A 21448-nucleotide genomic window follows, 5' to 3' on the forward strand; every position below is an offset into this window, starting at 1 on the left:
CTAAAGCTGGCTGGAAGGAGGAAGACAGTTGGTTCTAGGGAGATCAGGAGGAGCTGAGTCCACCACTTGAGGGCACCATCAGGCTCTTCCTCATCTGGACACACTGTGATTTGGACATAGATGCTCCCTGGCAAGGAGATAGTTCAGTTGTGTTGGTTGTGTCATCCTTAGCCTGGGGCAGGAAGGGCCAGGCAGGAGGAACAAGAAAAACAGTGATGACCTGTTTATAAAATGCTTTCCTAGCCGCCATTGCATTTAACCCACCAACACACCCAGCAACTGGGGTGTTTGGAAGTGGGGATGCCTGAGAGGCAGAACCAAGAACAGACCCAGCCCCCACTCCCCTCAATATACCTTACCGAGGCTAGGTTCAAAGGTTGCCTTCTAGGGGCGCCTGGGTGGCTCAGTTCTTCTGCCTTAAGCTCAAGTCATGATCCCGTAGTCCTGCGATCCAGCCCCGTGTCATGCTCCCTGCTCAGCAGGAAGCTGGCTTCTCCCTCTCGCACTCCCTCTGCCTGTGTTCCCTCTCTCGCTCTCTCTCTCTGTCAAATAAATATATAAAATCTTTAAAACAAAACAAAAACAAGAAACAAAGGTTGCCTTCTAGAGGACTCATTCATTCAACAACTACTGCATCACTTGCTAGTCCATTTGGGGTAGGTGTCAGGTACTGGGATGAAGAGACATGGTCCCTACCTGTGTCCATGTCTTATAGCTACTGTTACAAATTCCCAGAAACCTGATGGCTGAAAACTGGACTTTTCTTAGCTCCCAGTCATGGAGGCCAGACGTCTTAAAGCAGTTTCAGTGGGTGGAAATCAAGGTGTTGGCGAGCCACACTCTCTCCAGAGGCTCTAGGGGAGAATTCATTCCTTGCCTCTTCCAGCTTCTGGTAGCTGCCAGCATTCCTTGGCTTGTAGCCACATCACTCCAATATCTGCCTCTATCGTCACACTGCCTTCTCCTCTGTGTGCCCTGGTTGTCTCATAGAAGGATGCTTATCTTGGCATTTGGGATGCACAGGGATAATCCAGGATCACCTCCTCCTCTCAAAATCCTTAATTTACTCACATCTGCCAAAAAAGCTTTACCATATAAGGGAACCCTGACAGGTTCCAGGGATTAGGACCTGATATCTTTGGGGCCACCACTCAGCCCACTACACTGCCCTCAAGCATTCACAGTCTGATGGGGGAAACAATGGCACAGATAAGAGATTATAACATAATAGATGATGTATGGTAATGCAGGTGCATTATGGATAGAAGAGGATCTCAGGAGGGCTTCCCAGAGGAAGCAACATTTAAGCTGAGACATGAAAGATGAGTAGAAATGAGTCAGGCAGATGACTGGAGTGGGGCATTTGGGAGGGTGGGGTATCGAATCAGACCTTCTCTGGGTGAGTGAATGACATGCAGGGAGTTCTGTTTCCATAACATTAATGTGTTTTATTATCATCTAATTATGAATTATTTGATAGAAGAACTAGGGGAAAGAGTACTTTAGAACAAAAATAAAATGGCTTCTGTCTTTTTTTTTAAAAGATTTTATTTGTTTATTTGACAGACAGAGATCACAAGCAGGCAGAGAGAGAGAGGGAAGCAGGCTCCCCGCTGAGCAGAGAGCCCGATGCGGGGCTCCATCCCAGGACCCTGGGATCATGACCTGAGCCGAAGGCAGAGGCTTTAACCCACTGAGCCACCCAGGCGCCCCATGGCTTCTGTCTTCTGAAAGAGAAAAGTGGGGATGACCACAGGAGGGAAAGGGAATTCAATGCACACAGATAGCATCTTCCTCTTGGAGGGCCTTGGAGGGCCTCTGCTCTGGGGCATCTTCCTTTCCATATATTTCAAAGTGATCCCTACATGACTCCTTCAGCACTGCCCATTTGCACTGTTGTCAGGCAGCTATAGTGAGTGCATGTCAACAAAGGTGAAAATGGAAAAGTAGGGAATCCTCACCCAGCAGCACCACACAGGAGACATCAAGTCAAATATATACTCTTTCTTCTAGGCAGGTCCCCCATGGCTCAAATCCTGGTCCATTTCCCGCTATGTTAAGCTAGGCTGGACAGAGCCACCTTCACCCACTCCCAGAGAGCCTCCTGCCACCAGAACCAGCTCTCAGCAGCCAGGTTCCCGCTGTCTTTTCCTTGGTCCCCATGTGGTGCCCTCAACTCCCCCAAGTCCACAGTAACACTAGAAGCAAAATGTACATCCCCACATCTATTCCAGAAAGGGGAAGTAAAAAAGAACCCAGCTGCAAACACTCTTCTAGTTGTCTCCTAGCAAATCATGCCTGCATCCTTCTGGCCAGTGGCTCAAATTCCCCATCCTCAGTCTCATGGCTCCTAAGAGCTTGATAGAGCAGGAAGGGGTGGGACTGATCTCATCCTGCCTTGCTCCAGGCTGGGGCACAGGGCCACCGCCTCCAGAGTTCTTTGTTTCCAGAGTGGCCCCTGTTCTTTCTCTGGAGCACTTTTTCTCTTTTCTAGAAGATTCCTTCCTTCATGGAACTACTGCTTCTCCAGCTCCATCTTTAATCACAAGAGCTAAGTGCCTTTTCAATGTGGACCCTAACCACAGGTGATTGGCCCAGCAATGGTCACCTTACCAGAACTGGGCCAATCAGAGTCCTTCAAAGGAGGTCTGGCTCCAGGAAAAGAACTGAGTCTCCTCAGGTGGCCAGAGCAGAGGACGTGTTATGTCAGCAGCTGCAAGCAGCCACAGCCTGATTAGTGAAAAAATGTCATTTGGCAGTGAACAATAAAAATAAAGTAGACATAAGAGAATTAGGAGGCAAGGGTCAGAGAGAGGAAGAGGTCTGGTTTCTTCATGATAATCCAACTCCTGATGCTGGTTTATCCTTGGTGGGCATCTCCGCCCTTGAGTTCTACAAGATGCTCCTGTCATCCCTTCAGGAACTGTATCCCTACCTCTTTTGCCCTCTTGAAGTTGCCCAGGGACAGTTTCCGCTTTCAACCAAAAGGGAACTAGCTCATCATGCCTGGTGTTGACAGGTCCCGCTCTGAAAAACCCTGCCTTGCCCACTCACAGCCCCTTCCAATGCTTTCCTCTCCCTAATGAACCTCACTCTTCTCTCTGTTCCCAATACCTAGTCCCTCTCATTAGGAGAACTGACTGCTTATGCCTGTCTCAGGCTATTTATGTCCAGTCTCCTGATATCTCCATTTCCAGTAGTACTTTGACAAATAGCTATACCAATAAGCACACCCTCCTTTGACAGGCCCCCTTGACTTCTCTTGGTTAATGACATCTCTAGGCAGGCCACCCAGGACACATCCGACACCGGGGACAGACTCTGATTCTGTTTTTCTTCAGCTGCATTTAGTCTTCACCTCTCTGGCCCCATCAGACTCTCAGAAGTTCTCCCTTGCCATGTGATTGTAGGCAATTACACGCAATCAACACTCCCTTGGATCCTATGCATTCACACGTCAGGACCTGAACTCACAGGGCAGGCAGAAAGTGAGCAGGGATCACAGCTCATTCTGTAGTAATTCACCTGGAGACACCAAGGTGGAGAAGAAAATGTGGCCTTTGTCTCCTGAACCTGGAGACTGGCAACCTCCCCCACTAAGAAGGTCTGCCAGATTACAAATAACTTCAGCATTGCAGTCGGGAATCCACGCTGAGAATTCTAATCTTTCTCTCTAATTTGGCCAAGTGCCTAAAGGAGTCATTTTCTTGCTGTAGCCACAGAGGCTGGGAATTCCAGGCTCTGAGTTATAACTCAGGGTTACAATTATTATAAACTCTCACCTAAAATTCAGTTTCATGTCAACAACTGAAATTACCCTTGCTGGTGTAATAGGGTTTACCATGTTCAGGCTCTTGAAGGGAAAAGAAATAATTCATGAGATTAAGCTTCAAATGTTTGCCCTCTTCAGCAGGGTTGTCCTTGGGAAGGAAAGTGGTCTTCAAACCATTCCTTTGCTGCTGACCAGCATGCTTATGACACAAGGGGGTTTGTTTTCTTAAAGTTCTCTTATCCCATCTTTCTCTTTTCTGTAATAGAAATGGTCTCCTGCTCCCTCTGCAAATCAAGGAAAGTGCTTAAGAAAATGCTATATCACACACTTCGCATGAAAAGTACAAAGTACATAATGCAGTATTCAGTCCATAAGAAGAATAGATCCAAACAGGGGATTTAGAGGGTCAACATGAGTGTTCTGTAAACATCAAAATAAGCAGTATATGTATGGTGCCACCTGGTTTGCAGCATACTTTCTCATATCCCAAGTGATAGAAAAAGTCATCTGACTCCCATTTTCCAGTGGATTTGTGCCCAGAGACAGCCAGCGCTTCCCCAGGTGTCACTGCTGATGCATAGCATAGCCCAGGCTTCACCTCCCATCTTCTGATTGTATACGTGATGCTCTATCCACATGATCATGTTTCAAGGAAGTTATCTACTACAGTTTTAGTTTAAAATATGTGTGGCAGGCTTTTTTCTTCGAAGGGCCATGTAATAAATATGTTACACCTGCAGGCCATGCCATCTCTCACAATTACCCAATACTGGGCACATAGTACAAAAAGAGCCATAGACAATATGGAGGCAATGGGTGTGGCCAAGTACCAATAAAACTTTATTGACAAAAGTGGATGGCAAGCCAAATTTGGCCTGCATGTTTTAATCTGCCCACACCCTGGTTTAAAAGTATCAAGACCAAATCTTTATGTGAAAGTTAGAGCTAAGGTTGAAGTCAGCAACTCCCGCTCCCCTCACTGATGCTGACATGAAGGCCATTTCCATTTCCCAGTAGCACAAAATTCCCTGCCACCCTAGCTTTCCTGTAGCATAATCAGCACATTCCCAACCTACCCTAACACCTACCCACCCCCCAGAAGAATGGAGCTTCAAACCAAGGAGGGAGAAACACTAATGGAAACAGTGGCTGTTAGGTTGAGCCTTAAGGGTACAAAAAGTAGGCTTTTAAGGTTTTTGAATTCCATATTTTCCAATAGGCCATGAATTCAGTTCTTGCCTACATCTCTGTGTCCCTGCCCCATTCACTCTTCATTCTTTCCATCACCTTCTGGTCTCTCTCCACCTCTCAGTCTCTCCAGCACTCCAACTCACACTTTCCATGGCATCATTTCTAGCTCTAACTTAAAAAAAAAAAAAAAAAAGGAGGCTTATACTCTGGCTTCCAAATGCCCAATAGCACCTTCAAAACAAGAAGAAGCTTAGCTGACAGGTCACACATCCAACCTTTTAAAAGACTAAAGGAACTTCCAGCTGTAAAGGAGTGCAGACATGAACAAATCCTCTTTGCAAAAAAACAAACAAACAAACAAAAAAAAAACAGCTATAAAACTAGACAAAATTGTCAAAAAAACAAAAACAAAAACAAAAAACCAACCATTTCAAATCTGGCAATTGGCCAAAGGCAAACAACACATTTGAAAACTCTGGAAATTTAGGTAGGAACAGCAGGAGTCCGGGGCATTCTTGCTGGCCATGAAAACCAGCAGCTTCACTGCCAGAGGGGGCTGACTTGATGGAGAGTGGAAGGCAGAGCCTGTGCCAGCTGTGAATGTGGAAACTGCAGCTCTCCTAGCCTCAGGTTGAGATCCCAGGTAAGGTAAACCACAGACCCAAGAACTAGCCAGAAGTTTAACAGGGAGACCCTGGAAATGATAGATGAGAGACTACAGGGGGCTTGATAATCTCTCTATACATCCATGCCTGACCTGGCTGTTCAAACATCAGGGACCTGTGAATGCCTGGTGGGAAGTAAAAACCATGGCAAAGCTGAAAATTGCATGACCTTTAAATGTACTCCCCAGCCCACACAGAGATCCACCAACAGGAGGTGGGTAGCCCTGTTGGCTAGAGGTGTTTGAGCACAAACTCCGCCCAATCATTGGATGACCACTAAGCTAGGTGGGGAAAAAAAAAGACTCAAGGATGACAAGCTAAAATATAAAAATAAGAAATTTTTAAGAAACAAAGCAGAGACGTAAACAACTGGACAGCACATGGCAAAACATTGTGCAGATTAAGGCTAGGCAAATGGGCACAGATTACAAAAACTGAATCAAAAAGGAATGCAAAATGTGACTAGGGCTCTAGCAAGTGAAGGAATTGAATTAATAATTAAAAATCTTTTATACACATAAAAAGCTCAGCCCCAGATGGCTTCACTATTGCATTCTATCCCATTTTTAAAGAGGAAATAATACCAATCCTCCATAAACTCATTCAGGGAATAGGAGAGTGGGGGACACTTCCCAGCTCGTTAGATAACACCAGTATCACTCTACTACCAAAGACAGACAAAGGAACCACAAACAAGACCTATAGATCAATATTCTTTATAAACATAAATGCAAAATGTCTTAAATATTAACAAACTGAATTGGTCAACATATTAAAAAGATTATGCATCCTGAGGAAGTGGGATTTGTCCCAGAGATGCAAGATTGGCTGAAAATGTGAAAATCAATTCACGTGATACGCCATATCAAAAGGATAAAGAACAAAACCCACATAATTACAATAGGTGCAGAAAAAGCATTTGACAAAATCTAATATCTATTCATGATAAAGAATTTTTTCAACAAAATAAAAATATAGGGAACTTCCTCACTGGATAAAAGATACCTATGGAAAAAATGAAACAAGATGGGATCAGGAGGGAGACAAACCATAAGAGACTCTTAATCTCATGAATCAATCTGAGGGTTGCCGGGGGAGAGAGGTAGGGAGAGGGTGATTGGGTTATGGACATTGGGGAGGGTACGTGCTATGGTGAGCACTGTGAAGTGTGTAAACCTAGCGATTCACAGACCTGTGCCCCTGGGGCTAATAATACATTATATGTTAATAAATAAATTTAAAAATTGTAAAAAATAAAGCTAAAAAAGTATTACTGGGACTTCAGTAGCTTATATATTAGGAAACAAGAAAAATATGGTACTTATGCATTATATACCTTCCCATCCAAAGACTAGCCTGACAAGATGTTACAGATGATGAGTTTTCATCAGGGTCTTCAGAAGTGGAGCTCTGGGCCAATACTCCTGATGCTTGACTTGTGATGTCTTTATAAAGCTAATAAATTGGTACAAATTCATTAAAAAAAAGATACCTATGGAAGCTGTACAATGTATATAATATTTAATGATGAAAGACTGAATGTTTCTTACAGCAACTCTCATGACTCCTGTTCAGTATTATACTGAACATTCGAACCACTGTAATAAGGCAAGGAAAGGAAATTAGCAACACACAGGCAGGAAAAGAAAAAGTAACATTCTATTACAGCATGATCCTATATGTAGAAAAACCTATCTGTATGTATGTATGAATGTATGTATGTATATGTATATGTATGAAATCTATCAGGAAAAAAACACAACTAGAACCAATGAACAAATTTTGCAAAGGTGCAGGTTACAAGATCAATGTTTCAAAATTAGTTGCATATTTATACGCTAGCAGTGAACAATCCAAAAATAATAATTAGGAAAATAATCTTATTAACAATAGTATAAGAAAGAGTAAAATACTTAAAAAATAAATTTAACAAAAGAAGTGCAAAACTTGATCACCAAAAACTATAATGCTGAGAGAAATTTTTAAATATCTAAATAAATAGTTAAATATCTAAATATTTAAATATCTAAATAAAATCTAGATAATAAAATCTAAATAAAATCTAGATATTTATTTAAATATCTAAATAAAATCTAGATATTTATTTAAATATCTAAATAAATGGAGAGTCCTTCATGGTTTGAAGGACTCAGTATTCTCTCCCAATTGATCTATAACTTCAAATCAAACCCAGGAAAGTTATCAACGTTCTTTTTTTAGGAAATTGACAAGCTGATTATGACGTTTATATAGAGATGCAAAAGATGTCAAATAAACAGAACTATTTTGTGAATACACAAATTTGGACTACCCGATTTCAAAACTTAGTATACATCTACAGAAATTAAGGATGTATGGTACTGTGCCACCCTAAGAATAGACATAGAGATCAATGGACCAGAAATAGGACTTTCAGAAATGAAAGTCCTAAAATAAATCCTTTTCTCAATGGTCAATTAATTTTTGACAAAGTTGCCAACTCAGCTCAGTGGGGTAAGGATGGTCTGTTCAACTAATGGTGCTGGCACCATAGAATATTAGTATACAAATTTAAACCCTTACATCTTAGGATACACAAAAATTAGCTCAAAATTGAGGCACCTGGGTGACTCAGTTAAGTGTCTGCCTTCAGCTCAGGTCATGATCCCAGGGTCCTGGGATGGAGCCTCACATCAGGCTCCCTTCTCAGTGGGGAGTCTGCTTCTCTCTCTGTCCCTCCCCCTCCCCCACTCATGCTTCCCTGTGCATGTGCTCTCTCTCTCTCTCTGAAATAAATAGAATCATTTAAAGAAAATTAGCTCAAAATGGATCATAGACCTAAATGTAAGAGCTAAAACTACAAATCCTTATGGGAGAAAATCTTTCTGACTTTGCATTAGGCAAAGACTTCATAGATACAACACCAAGAGTATGGTCCCTAAGAGAAACAATTTGACAAATTAGACTTCATCTAAATAAAAAATAATTATTCTTCAAAAGGCACTATTAAGAAAATGAAAAGATGAGCCACAGAGTAAGAGAGACTATTTGCAATATAAATATTTGCAAGTAATATAAAGGATTTATATTCAGAATATGTAAAGAACTCTTACATCTCAATTATAAAAGATAAACAGTTCATTTTTTTTTTTTAATGATCAGAAGAGGGGCTCTTGGATGGCTCATTCAGTGGAGCATTTGACCCTTGATCTTGAGGTTGTGAGTTTGAGCCTCACATTGAGTGTAGAGATTACTTTTAAAAAGACCTGGGGCGCCTGGGTGGCTTAGTAGGTAAGTATCTGCCTTTGACTCAGGTCATGATCCCCAGAGTCCTGGAATCAAGACCTGATTGGGGCTCCCTGCTTATAGAAAAGTCTGCGTCTCCCTCTCCCCCTCCCTCTGCCCTCTGCCCGGCCTTGTGCTCTTGCTCTCTCTCTCTCTCTCTCTGAAATAAATAATTAAAATCTAAAAAAAAAAAAAAAAAGTAAATGGGCAGAATACTTGGGTAGACATAAGACCAAAGAAACCAAAGAATGGTTAATAAGCACATGAAAAGATACTGCATGTCTTTAGTCTTTAGGGAAATGCAAATTGAAACCACAAAGAGATACCACTCTGTATCTACTAAAATATCTCTAATCAAAAAAACCAACAATCACTGATCTCAGTGACTATGAAAAAACTGGAGCCCTCAGTCATTGCAGGTGCAAGTACAAAGTACAGCCAGACTTAAATTCTCTTGTGCTCCTCTGACTCTGGGTTCTCTGCTTGTCTCATAGATCTTCTGTCTGGCTTTCTAACAACCCACTTACAAAATTCACCCTCTCCTTGCCTTCCACATTCCCAAAATCCCACTCACACAAAGCACTGATGAGTATAGAGTATACTTTATTCTTTAAAAAAAGAAAAAAGATTTTATTTATGTATTTAACAGAGAGAGAGAGAGATCACAAGTAGGCAGAGAGGCAGGCGGAGAGAGAGGGGGAAGCAGGCTCCCTGCTTAGGGATCCCAGGACCCTGAGATCATGACCTGAGCTGAAGCCAGAGGCTTAACCCTCTGAGCTACCCAGGTGCCCCGAGTATTTAACAGAGAGAGAGAGAGATCACAAGTAGGCAGAGAGGCAGGCGGAGAGAGAGGGGGAAGCAGGCTCCCTGCTTAGGGATCCCAGGACCCTGAGATCATGACCTGAGCTGAAGCCAGAGGCTTAACCCTCTGAGCTACCCAGGTGCCCCGAGTATACTTTATTCTAGACACCTTATGGAGTCAAAGAAGAGGAAGTCATCTACACTAGAGCACTTAAAGCAACTGTACATAGAACATTTGATATTCTTAACATGCTCTCAAGCCATATCCGAGAACATTCAAAGGTCCTTCATGCTTTGTTGTTGTAACTCCATACCCTCTCTTCTTTCGTCTTTCCATCCTTCTTTCCACTCCTTCTTCAGCCCCCAAATATATATTTATATTTATATTTGTATATGCATATATTCTTTTCCTCTTCCTTTCTCATGAAGATCAGTTTATCTACCTTTTTGAGGTCTTGTCCATTTTCATGCCAAGTGGCCTATCATGACATTGCCTCAAACCATGGTATCAGCCAGGTTTCCAAATTGAAAGTTACAAAAGAGTGGAAAGAAAGAAGAAAAGAAAAGAAGGAAGGAAAGATGGAAGGAAGGAAAAGAAAAGAGGGAAGGAAGGAGGGAGGGAGGAAAAAAAAAGACTCCAGATGATTTAAGCAGAGAAGACCTTTGTTGATAGTGAGTTGCTCAAAAAATTGCCAAGAAGACTGTAGAATAGAATCATCCTCAGAAAATAAGCAGGAACACAGGTAGGCTGTGCAGGATAGCCCACACTCTAGAACAAGATCAGTGAAAATCCTGTTTCTGCCACCATTGAACCCAAGACATGGAAGTTCGCACAAATGGGTCTGCCACCCCATCCGTAGAAACAGGATGCCTCTGCACCCCTCCACTACTGCTTCCAGAATTCCCCACCATCATTGTTTCTTGGCCTCAAAGTCTGGAGTGTCTCCGATTGGTTGGACCCCAGGTCCTCTGCCTGCCTCCTAACCACAAAGGAGACTGGAAAAATGAGTCATTGGACTTTTCAGCTGTTAGGGTGAGAGTCTCTTCTCACCAAATTCCATACCATAGAGAAGTCTCCAAACATAGGAAGGGAATTCAGATGTTGAAGAAACCCAAAATAGCAAAAACAGCCTTTATGACTAATTTGGATAATGAGAAAATGTGCTCAACATAGTGATTCAGAAATTCTGAACGCCCTGATTTTCTTTGCGTAAGTTCTGTTTTGCTGTATCCAAGATAATGAAGAAGAAAAGTTGGGGGTTTGGCCTGAGTAGGAAAGGCAGGACATTCCCTAATTCTTTGCATTGTTATGCACATCTCAGCCCTCCCAACCATGGTCCCCTCTGTGTAACTATGCCTTGTTTGCTCAGGGGCTGGCACAATCCTTGAACAGCCCACGCCTCCCTCCACACTGTGAAGCAATTACAGTTCTGTAAACAAATGCTTACCTTCTCCCTGCCAGCTGCTATTTAAAGGAATCTTGAAGCCAAACTCACCTTTAAAGGGAAGAATCCTAATTGTGATGGAAATATATATTGTGATGGAAATATCACAATTACCATGAAATTTTGCATATTGGTTGTTAAGGTAGAAGTCACCTAACAATATTGAGCCACCATTATAAATATACATTTCTCATGACATTTTCTGGGACTCTCCCAGAGAGCTCCTGGTTAGAATAAAGTAGAAATGTCAAATGCAGGGAGCCCTCTACTCTGGGCCCATTTTTATTTTATTATTCAGCTCATTCTTGGCTGCCTAATAAAAGCCTATAGTTTACTCTCATGACTTCTACGTGTTCTTTGGAATAATCTCTTTAACTGTTTAAAAGGCAGGAGGATATTCCATTGGGAATTCATGTTAGACCCAATAACCCATGTCCTCCCAGGCAGAAATGGAACGTGGAGGTCTTAGTGACCAAAGGGGCCCCGTAGGTATGTTATCTTTGTCCCATATAGATATGGGACATAAGCCTTTTTTATTTTAAAATAAAACAAAAGCCTTTTTATTTTAAAAATAAAAGAAATACAGGGGTGCCTGGGTGGCTCAGTCGGTTAAGCGTCTGTTTTCGGCTCAGGTCATGGTCCCAGGGTTCTGGGATGGAGCCTCCGCATCAGGCTCCCTGCTTCTCCCTCTCCCTCTGCCCCTGCCCTGAACTCCTGTGCTCTCTCTCTTTCCCTCTGTTCTCTGTCTCTCAAATGAGTAAATAAAATTTAAAAAAAAAATGAAATCAGACATTTCTCCAGAAGCCCCAATTTCTTATGGTGGGAAACAATATTTCAAGACCACCATCTGTGTCCTAGAGGTGCTCATTGCTTCTAGGCCTTTTCACTGGACCAAGCCAGAAAATATACACACTCCAGGTATGGACACTTTTGACTCAAATTCAGAACTCCTGCATTTTACCTAATCTCTTCCCTCTTACATCAGCATCTCCTTTCTGCCAAACTGGGTCTCCTGGTTTCTTAAGGATGCAAGAGATAATAAGGTTAGAATTCCCCATGACTGATATTTGCTTTCTCTCACATTATCCACTCAACAGTCTCAGAAAAAAACAATACAAATGCTACTACCACAAATACGATTACTGAAAATGATTGGAAAAAACATCTGCACATGGGTCACCTGGCTGGCTCAGTGGGTTAAGCATCTGCCTTCAGCTTAGGTCATGATCTCAGAGTCCTGGGATCATACCCCCCCCCACCCCCCAGCATCTAGCCTGCTCCCCGCTCAGTGGAGGGTCTGCTTCTTCTCCCTCTGCCCGTCCCCGCTGCTTGCGCTCTCCTGTGCACTCTCCCTCTTAATTAAATCATAAAATAAAATGTTTTTTAATCTGCATATGGTCCCCTTATTGTCCCCTGAACTTGTGTAATTGCACTGTATCTAATTTTCAAATCATATAGACTTGCAGACTATGCTCTCTGCCTTTTGGTCCTCATTCAGTCTTATTCTTATATTAGCTGCACCATAATGCTCACTACCAGCCCTTCAGACCAGTGTCTCTGGCTATTATGTTTATCTGAAGCTTATTATCTAGTAAATCCCTCGGGAAGAACTCCTGGGAATACTCTTCCTTGAGTTCTTACATGCGTGTAGTAGTTACCTGTGCCCTTTGTACATGTCAACCAGTTTTTCTGGATATAAAACTCCCGAATTGTATTTGCTTTCCTTAGGTACCTTAAAAACATTACTTCATTGTCTTCCAATATAAAGCATATTGTCAGAAAGTCTGATAACCTAATTTTTCTTTCCCTTATAAGCCATTTCCTCTTTTTTGGCTGCATGCCTAAATAATGGTCTTCTGCCTTATTATTTTCTTCTTAAAGTGCAGCAATTTTACCAAAATGCCTCGCTATCCATCATTCAGGCTCAATTTTTCAGGTACGCTGTGTGCATGTGTTCTTTCAATAGGTAGGTGCAGATCTTTAATTACTGTTGTTGTTTCAGGAGAGTTTCCTTAAATTATAATTTCTAGTATTTGCTCCTTCCCCGGCTTTGGCTTTGTTTTTCAGGGGCCCCTGTTGCTACATATAAGAAGTCCTTGCCTCTTTCATATTTTCATTTTCTCTCAAATTACTCTTATCTTCTTTTTTCTCCTACTTCTTTTGAGTGTTACAATTTTCTTCCTTTTGACCTTCTGTTATCTGGAAGGCCTTATTTATTATGTCTGTGTACTCTCGTGTTTCTTTGAGTTTGGGTCTTCCTTTTTGCAAAGACTTTACCCCTTCTTTTCTTCTTTTTTCCCATGTGTCATGTAATTTCTGAGGTTATGATTCTAATGACACTCACTTAAGTGGATGATGATGTCATTTTCTTAATGTCTTTTAGCTCCTTTGGAAGTAAGAGGTTGCAGTTTTTGTTTGCTTTGTAGGTGTCTCTTTCTGGAATACTTTCACTGCCTAGAAAGGTGTTACTTTGTTCCTTATTCTCTTTGTTTGAATAGTAATTTTGTGTGACTTTCACCCTCACCATTTTTATGATGTTTGTTTTTAAGTAAATGCAATTTTCCTGAACTTTGTGGAAGAGGCCCTCATTCCGGGAAGTTTTCTAACTGCTTGGGGCTCCCTCTTGGGTTGTTTTGTGTTGTATTTAAAAATATGTGGGGCGCCTGGGTGGCTCAGTGGGTTAAGCCTCTGTCTTTGCTCAGGTCATGATCTCAGGGTCCTGGGATCAAGCCCCACATCAGGCTCTCTGCTCAGCAGGGAGCCTGGTTCCCTCTGTCTCTCTGCCTGCCTCTCTGCCTACCTGTGATCTCTCTCTGTCAAATAAATAAATAAAATCTTTAAAAAATAAAAAAAAATTTAAAAGTTAAAAAAATAAAAATATGGCAGCTCACCTTCTGAGATCTCCTGGCTCTGCTCCCCTACCCCACTTGTATACAGACCTTCTCTTTCTTTTGATTCTATTATTCCTCTTCTGCTCAGTTTTGCAATTGCAATTACAAAACCCAGCAATTTCTCACTAGTATGTGGAACCTGTGTTGGGGATCCCTGGCTAGTCAGTTCTCAACATTCGCAGGGTCTGGACTGCTCCATCCCTTCAGGACTGGTCACAGACCCCTTGCATTCACCCACTAATAGTTTGGGTAAAACCTTCTAGTTTCTTTCTTTCTTTCTTTCTTTCTTTCTTTCTTTCTTTCTTTCTTTCTTTTTTTAAAGTTATATTTAATGTTGGCTAACTCCTACTTAGCATCTTTTAGAATGCAGTATCCCAAAAGATGCAGGGAAAAAAATTATTTTCTAATAGAAATTAAACCCATTGTCATAAATAGTTCTTTTAAAAGTAGTTTTGTTTTGTTTTAAAGATTTTATTTATTTATTTGACAGAGGAAGAGAGAGGGAATACAAGCAGGGGGAATGGGAGAGGGAGAAGCAGGCTTCCTGTTGAGCAGGGAGCCTGATGCAGGGCTTGATTCCAGGATCCTGGGATCATGACCTGAGCCTAAGGCAGACACTTAACAACTGAGCCACCCAGGTGCCCCTAAAAGTAGTTTTATTTTTTTGTAAAGATTTTATGTATTTATCAGAGAGAGAGAGAGAGAGAGCAAAAGCACAAGCAGGGGGGAGTGGCAGGCAGAGGGAGAAGCAGGCTTCCTGATGAGCAGAGAGCCCGATGCGGGACTCGATCCCAGGACTTCAGGATCAAGACCTGAGCTGAAGGCGGACGCTTAACTGACTGAGACACCCAGGCATCCCTAAACATAGTATTAAAAGACAGGAACACAAACACCTTGCAAACATACAATTTCCTAGCAAGATCTTTAAGTCTGTAATTCTCATGTAAGTCACTTTCATTCTTTTTCAAATAAAAATATCATAGAAAGTATCCATTCTCTGTAATTGAGTCTTCATAAGTTATACAGTAGTAATGTTACTTCAAGTAAAACTTCATCAAATACTTAACTTTGGCATAATATTCTTAAATATTTTTACCTTTGAATAGAATGAAGGGGAGGCATCAAGTCCTACGTAAGCTAATCTTAAATAAAGGTAATTCTTGGTCTGTTTGAGAGACTTGGTCAAATTTTTTCTTGTTGATCTTATTCAAGACTCTTGAAATCTTCCAAAGGAAGACTGCTTAAGGCAGTGGGTAAGATGTGTTCTGATGTGCCCTTGGGTAATACAGTCTTTGCTTCCAGATTCTCCACCAGGCGCATGGCTTTGATCCCTCCTCTGGTTGCTCTGTGTTCTTTTTGTAAGCAAGTTTTCATTGTCTTGCATAAGCTTGTTGGTGTTTTTCCCATTCAATTACACTCTTTTTCTTTCTGCCACCATAGGATTCCTAAAAGCATAGCTGTGTTATGTTATGCTTTTAGCATAACTGTGTTACGTAGTTCTGGCTGACTACTAATGTTTGATCTTAAACTAGATGGTCCTGTTGGAGTACAACTGTTGTTTTCCTTCAAAAGATTCCTTGACTTGAGTTTCATGGGCTTTCAATAGGTACAGAAACCTAAACTGGTTGGAATTGCATCCATTGTAAGTCGTCGAGCTTGTCCTTTGAGTCAGAACAAGAGACTTCAAAGTGCTTTGAACAAAGAAAAGTGTTTTCCTGGCACAAAATTGTTGTACCTAAGTGGGCAAGCCCATTCTTTTCTTCTTCTAGGATCCAGAGGGAGCCTGTGGAGGCTGATGGTCACGTGTGTGTTGTGGGTGGCTGGCCTTTCCCTGCCCCTCATTCAGCCCTGTTCTGAGCCTGTTCGGAGGCCCTGGCTGTCCCTCTTCCTTCCGACAAAGGCTGGGCAAACGAGGCAGGGGAAGGGCCCACTGAGAGGAGTCGCGGAAGCGGGTGGGAGAGACAGGTGTATGTATGGGGGATGGGTGGTGCCAACCTTTCCAGTCTCTTTATCAATATGGCGGACCTGAGGCAGCACAGCAGACAGTCCTGAAGCTCCAGTGGGACACAAGCTGTCCCCTCCCAGCCCCCAAAAGGGAGTGGGACTAGTGTGTCTCTGTGGCAGCCTTCTTTGGAGCAATTACAAAGGTGTCTCTTCCCCTTTCCCCATCACTATGAAACTCTCCCACCTAGGCAGAACTTCCAGTTTTTCAACTGCTATTTTCCAATTGCCACCCCACCTCCCTCCTTTCCAGGGAACCTCTGTTGGCTGTTTGGGTATGGTTCTTTCCTCAGAGCCATCAGGTACCTGACCACTCCCTCTTCTGCCTCCCACGCAGATGCTGAGACTGCAAGGGGCTTGGGCGTTGGTGATTTGTCCCCGCCTACTTGTGTGTTTTGGGCTTCATGGGAGTAGCTCATCATCCAGCTTGATGTCACTGTCTGTAGTTTTGGTCTCTAGTGGCTCTGTTTATCTTATGGGTGGGAATTGCTGAAATTCAGAGATGGTGCTGCTTTCATCATTTCTATGTATATGTGTTTTTTTGCTTGTTTTTATGTGGACAAACTGGCAATGATTTTCCATTAGAATTCAGATTTTTGGTTTATCTTGAGAAATTTCAATGTCTAGTTACACTGCACCTGCAACTGGCTGGGACTAAGTAGCAGCCTCCCCCATTAGAGGCATGTGGGCTGTCCCATGCGTTCAGTCCCAGCACACACACCCCCCCCCCCCCCCCGCCATGGTTTCACTGGCCAGATGATGCATTTACACAATCTTTTGAAGGCATCTACACTGTGACTCCTGTTCTGGGGCCATTGACAGGAAGGGAAAAATACCCAGGAGCCCCTTACCTTCTTACCCAGGGTTTTATGCTGTTTAATGCCCCACTCCATCTAATACATTTCCCCCATAGGAAACTGGGGTTCCCTACTCCCTTTTTAAAAAAAGGTTTATTCATTTGTTCTACAGAGAGAGAGCATGGGGTTGGAGGAGAGGAAAAGAACAAGAGGGAGAGAATCTCAAGCAGACCCCACACTGAGTGAGAAGCCCCATGCAGGCTTCGATCTCACAACTGTGAGATCATGACCTGAACAGAAACCAAGAGTTGGACTCTTAACTAACTGAACCACCCAGGCGCCCCCCAGGGGGTGCCCTACTCTTCATGCTTGTGTCCCTTTCAAGTGTGTCTCCCGGAATCCCTGCTGGCATTTGGGTTTCTCCCTCCCTGAGTCTCCTCTGCCCTGCTCCTAGTCCAGTAAAACATTTAATCAGATGCTAAGGCTGCCTATGGACACAGCTCATAAGAGAAGGTCCCAAGGTCCATCTGAGAGTCAGAAAGGTTGATCACATGGAAGCCAGTTTTAACAAGACACAAGCAGGAGACAGAAGGAAGAAACAGGCCAGTAGCCAGGGTTTCAGTGGGTCAAGCAAAAGAAGACAAAACAAATCAAAGTCCTGGTTCTGGAGATGGGGGCTGGAGCAACCATTAGGCTGGGATAGTGAAGGGGATGGTCACCCACATTTGGTGAAAAAGGAAGAGTAGGGAGAGTAGGGTGCGATGGGGTGCTGGGAAATGGTGAATTCTGCCCCCGGTGTGCCTTTCATGTACGGCCTGGTACTCGAAGAGGTATTGCTGCCTTTGGGCCACTCCCCTAAGCTGTAGATCCAGGGACCATGCTTAGACCCGGAAGGAGATGCTTACAATTCCCGAAAAGCCTCAAGCTCCTACACCTGTACATTGTACTTTCTGCTCTTGACTTCCCTCCATCTTTGCCCAGGCAACAAAACATCTCAGATCTCACTTCCTCCAAAGACTTCTTGGGCCAAGTGCAGTGCCTCCTCTGGGCTTCCATGGGTCCCCAAGTGCAGTACTCATCACATTCTATTACCTCTTTTCTTATTTGTTTCTACCAAGCTAAGAGCTCCTTGAGAACAAGAAGAGGATCTTACTGCCTTCTGTATCTCCTACACCTAGCATGTTACAGGGGCTTAAAAAAAAAATGTCTATCAGTGCTTCTGAGCACTGTAGGTATCATACAGGTGCAGCTGGTACTGGTGCCCATTCTTAGGAGAATCACAGGAGACCAGCCCAGTCATCGCTGGCATGCAGCACCGAGAGAGCTGGGTGAGCTCACAGCCTCTGCCTGTCTCATCAGCGTCTTTCATCTCCTAGGACTCCCTTTACAATCATTTTAATTACTTTATTGCAGGTTTCATCAGGGAGGTAACATGAAAGGGAGCAGAGAGACTGTCGGGCCCCTGACATATTGTTCAGAGATTGGAACAATGTCCTGTTAACCATGGAAACTCGAGGATGCACAAAGGTTTTCAGAATCAGCTGTCATCATTGCTCATGAAGTTTTCAAAGAGCATATTCAGAGGCAGGAATGGGGTCTGGGTGGAAAACACGATGGCAGGTGGAAAGAAGCTGGAGGGCTGTCCATCACTGGAGCACGGGGCATCTCAAATGTGTAGGATGGCAGAGAGGGTTTATGGGTCAAAGCTGTTGTCTATCGAAGGTGGAGTTGCCTGCTTGGCCCTGGACCTCTCTTCTCCCCCCAGCTAAGGCACTCAGTTCCTTTCTATAAGCCTGTATCCTTAGGGAAATTTAGGTACCCTGTGGTCAAAAGCTATGGACACTAAAGCAGCCTGGCTCTAAGTCCACAGTGACCCAGATCTCTGATCCACAAACTGGGTTTTTGCCCTCCTCCAGGATAGAACCCTCAGCATAACCCTAGCTCTGGAAATCAAGGCAATACCTTGTACCTAAGCCTTCTTTGTTGACCTACCCAGTGCTCTAGTCAGTGGTTCTCAATCTTGGTGGCATACTGGAGTCATGTGAGGTTTTTAGACAAACCAACGCCTGGACTTTACCCTAGACCAAAAGAATCAAAATCTCTGGGCATGGGGCTTGAGCTTCAAGATTTTTAAAAGCTCCCTAGGAACACTGGTTACCTAATGCTTTGCAACAGATCACTTAATGCCTTAAAGCAATAGGTAAGCCTTCTTGGATAGCTTCTATGCGTCAGGAATCTAGGAGTGGCTCAGTGGTTCTGGCTCAGTGTCTTTCATGAGGTTACAAACAAGATGTCAGCTGGGACTGGAGGACCTGTTTCTAAGAGGTTTTCTTCCACTCGGCTGTTGGCTGGAGGCCTCAATGACTTGCCACGTGAATCTCTCTGTAGGGCTATTTGACCATCCTCACAACATGGCTTTCCCCGGGGCAAGTGATCTAAGAAAGAGGGAACAGGACAGAAGCCATAGTGTCTTTTGTGACCTTGCCTTGGAAGTCACACTCCGTGGTCTCCACAATATTCCCTTGGTTACACTGAATAGGATAGTCCTATTCAGAGTGGGAGGGGCTGCCTAGGGATGTGTATGCCAACAAGTAAGGCTTTGGGGGGTTCTTTTGGAAGCTGGCTATCATTGCAGGTGTCTTTAAAGTACAGCCAAGGTTGAGAATCATTGCTTCTGTTCCCTTTGGGGCTGAGGCCCAGCCTTTGTCTTGCTTAGCTCAAAGCAAACACTAAAGATTTATTATGTTTATTCTCTTCACACAACAGCCAGAGTGGTTTGGGTCTTTTTAACTATAATGAATATTTTTGTACATAATTCTTTGTTCTGCTAGTAGATTATTCCCATGGGGGTAGATGCTGTAACATGAAAATACTTGTTCAAATCTCTTTTTTCCCTTGCAGGGAGGTCCAACTATTTTGTGGTGTTTTTGGTTTTTTTCCATCTCTGATTGTTTATTTTATTTTTAGCATGCAAATCTAGTCATCACACTCTGCTCAAAATTGAGCAACGGTTTCCTGACAATCACAGGGTAAAGTCCCCAGTCCTTCTCTTGGTTGCTGGGCTTCTGGGTGACCGGCCCCTTCTCTTGTCCTCACTCCCAGCCTCACGTCACTCCGCTCTTCCCCTTGCTTACTGCATTCTGGTCACACAGATTTAACTTCAGCTCCTAAAACACCTTACTGTGCTCCACTCCTCAGGGCCTTTGAACAAGATATTCCTCTACGTCTGACTCCTATAACTTGTACTTACCCTTCAGGTATCAACTCCCAGGCACTTCATCCAAGAGGTCTTCCCAAGCCAGCCTGATGGGTTCTCCCATAGCACCCAGTACCTTTCCCTTAGAGCATTTATTGCAATGTGTTATTATGTACTTATTTGTCTGGTGACTTGATTACTTCCACTAGACTGGAAGCTCCATGAGAGCAGAGATCATATACTTTTTTCCACTGCCTGCCTCCTAGTACGTAACACAGCCATTTGCACACAGTAGGTGCTCACTGGGTGCTTACTGAATGAATTTTTATAAATTGAAAATCAAGACCCAGAGATATTTAGAGACATGCCCAAGGCGCCTCCCACCACCACCACCAGGCAGGTAGCAGGATACCTGCCTGGGCCTGAGGGCAGATATCCCAAATTCAAAATCTCTCCCTCATATCTAGTGTCCCTAGAATCCTCTACCCCTGTTTCTGGAATCCTATGCTGTGGTGAATTGTCTACACTAGCTGCTCTAAAGCTAGCTCCAAGGGTTCCCCATCAATGGGACAACCAAGTTTTTGTGGCACGCAAGGGACGAGCCCTTCACCCGAAGGGGACAGTTGCCTTTGGCTGGGCTCTGGTGTTGCACTGGAAAGGGCTCTTATCAAGGGAACCCCGAGCCTGTGTACCTCAGCTCTTCTCATACTGAGCCTCCATGCCTCTTGAAACAGCCCTGGGAGTTCTCATTTGGCCTTTGGGGATGCTGCCAGGAGGCCTGTCCTCAAAGATGTGTGCACTGGCTGTCATTATTTAATGATCCCCCAAACCAGTGAATTGTCTCTTCCTGCCACTCTCAGGGACTATCTGGCAGAAATGAGGGACTCAGATCAACAGTAGCCTCAGGAAGCCTTCACTGTGCCCCAGGCACTAGGCCAGGTCCTCTCTGTGCTGCTGGGGGTGGTGGGTTACGGGTTATTGGGGACAAATAGAGACGTGAAGTCAGAGGCCTTATCCTCCTTGCTCCCTCCAGCTCCCACGTCCCTGTGCTGTACCTTCCACTCCCAAGACCAGCTTAGTTGGTGCCACACCTGACCCTGTTTCCTAGGGGAAGGCCAGAGTCTGAGAACTGTACCCACCAGAATATGCCAGAACATGCTCATCCTGGGAGTAATTCCACACCTCTTCTGCTGCTGCAGAACCCATCAGCAGATCTCTGTGAATGCCCAGATAGGCGTTAATGGCAGACCTATATATGATAGACCCAACAAGGAAACATAGACTATTTCCCACTTGGCCCTAATGACACCTAAGCTCAGGAGAGAATACCAACCATGCCCACTCAACACGGGCATGCACATACACACACACACATGCGTGTACTCCCAGACTCAGGCACATTCAGCCTGGATGGCCTTTGACCTC

General features: G+C 43.7%; 1 protein-coding gene and 1 pseudogene across 1 annotated transcript in view; one reads left to right on the forward strand and one right to left on the reverse strand.

Annotated features, from left to right (window-relative positions):
- ASIC2 (acid sensing ion channel subunit 2) overlaps window positions 1–21448 on the forward strand; it is a 1015092-nt gene that overhangs the window by 600335 nt on the left and 393309 nt on the right. The gene's annotated exons all lie outside the window — the stretch shown is intronic.
- LOC125087483 (THAP domain-containing protein 2-like) lies at window positions 15173–15871 on the reverse strand (annotated as a pseudogene).

This window comes from Lutra lutra, chromosome 16 (genome assembly GCF_902655055.1).
Source record: "Lutra lutra chromosome 16, mLutLut1.2, whole genome shotgun sequence".
Lineage (NCBI taxonomy): Eukaryota > Metazoa > Chordata > Mammalia > Carnivora > Mustelidae > Lutra > Lutra lutra.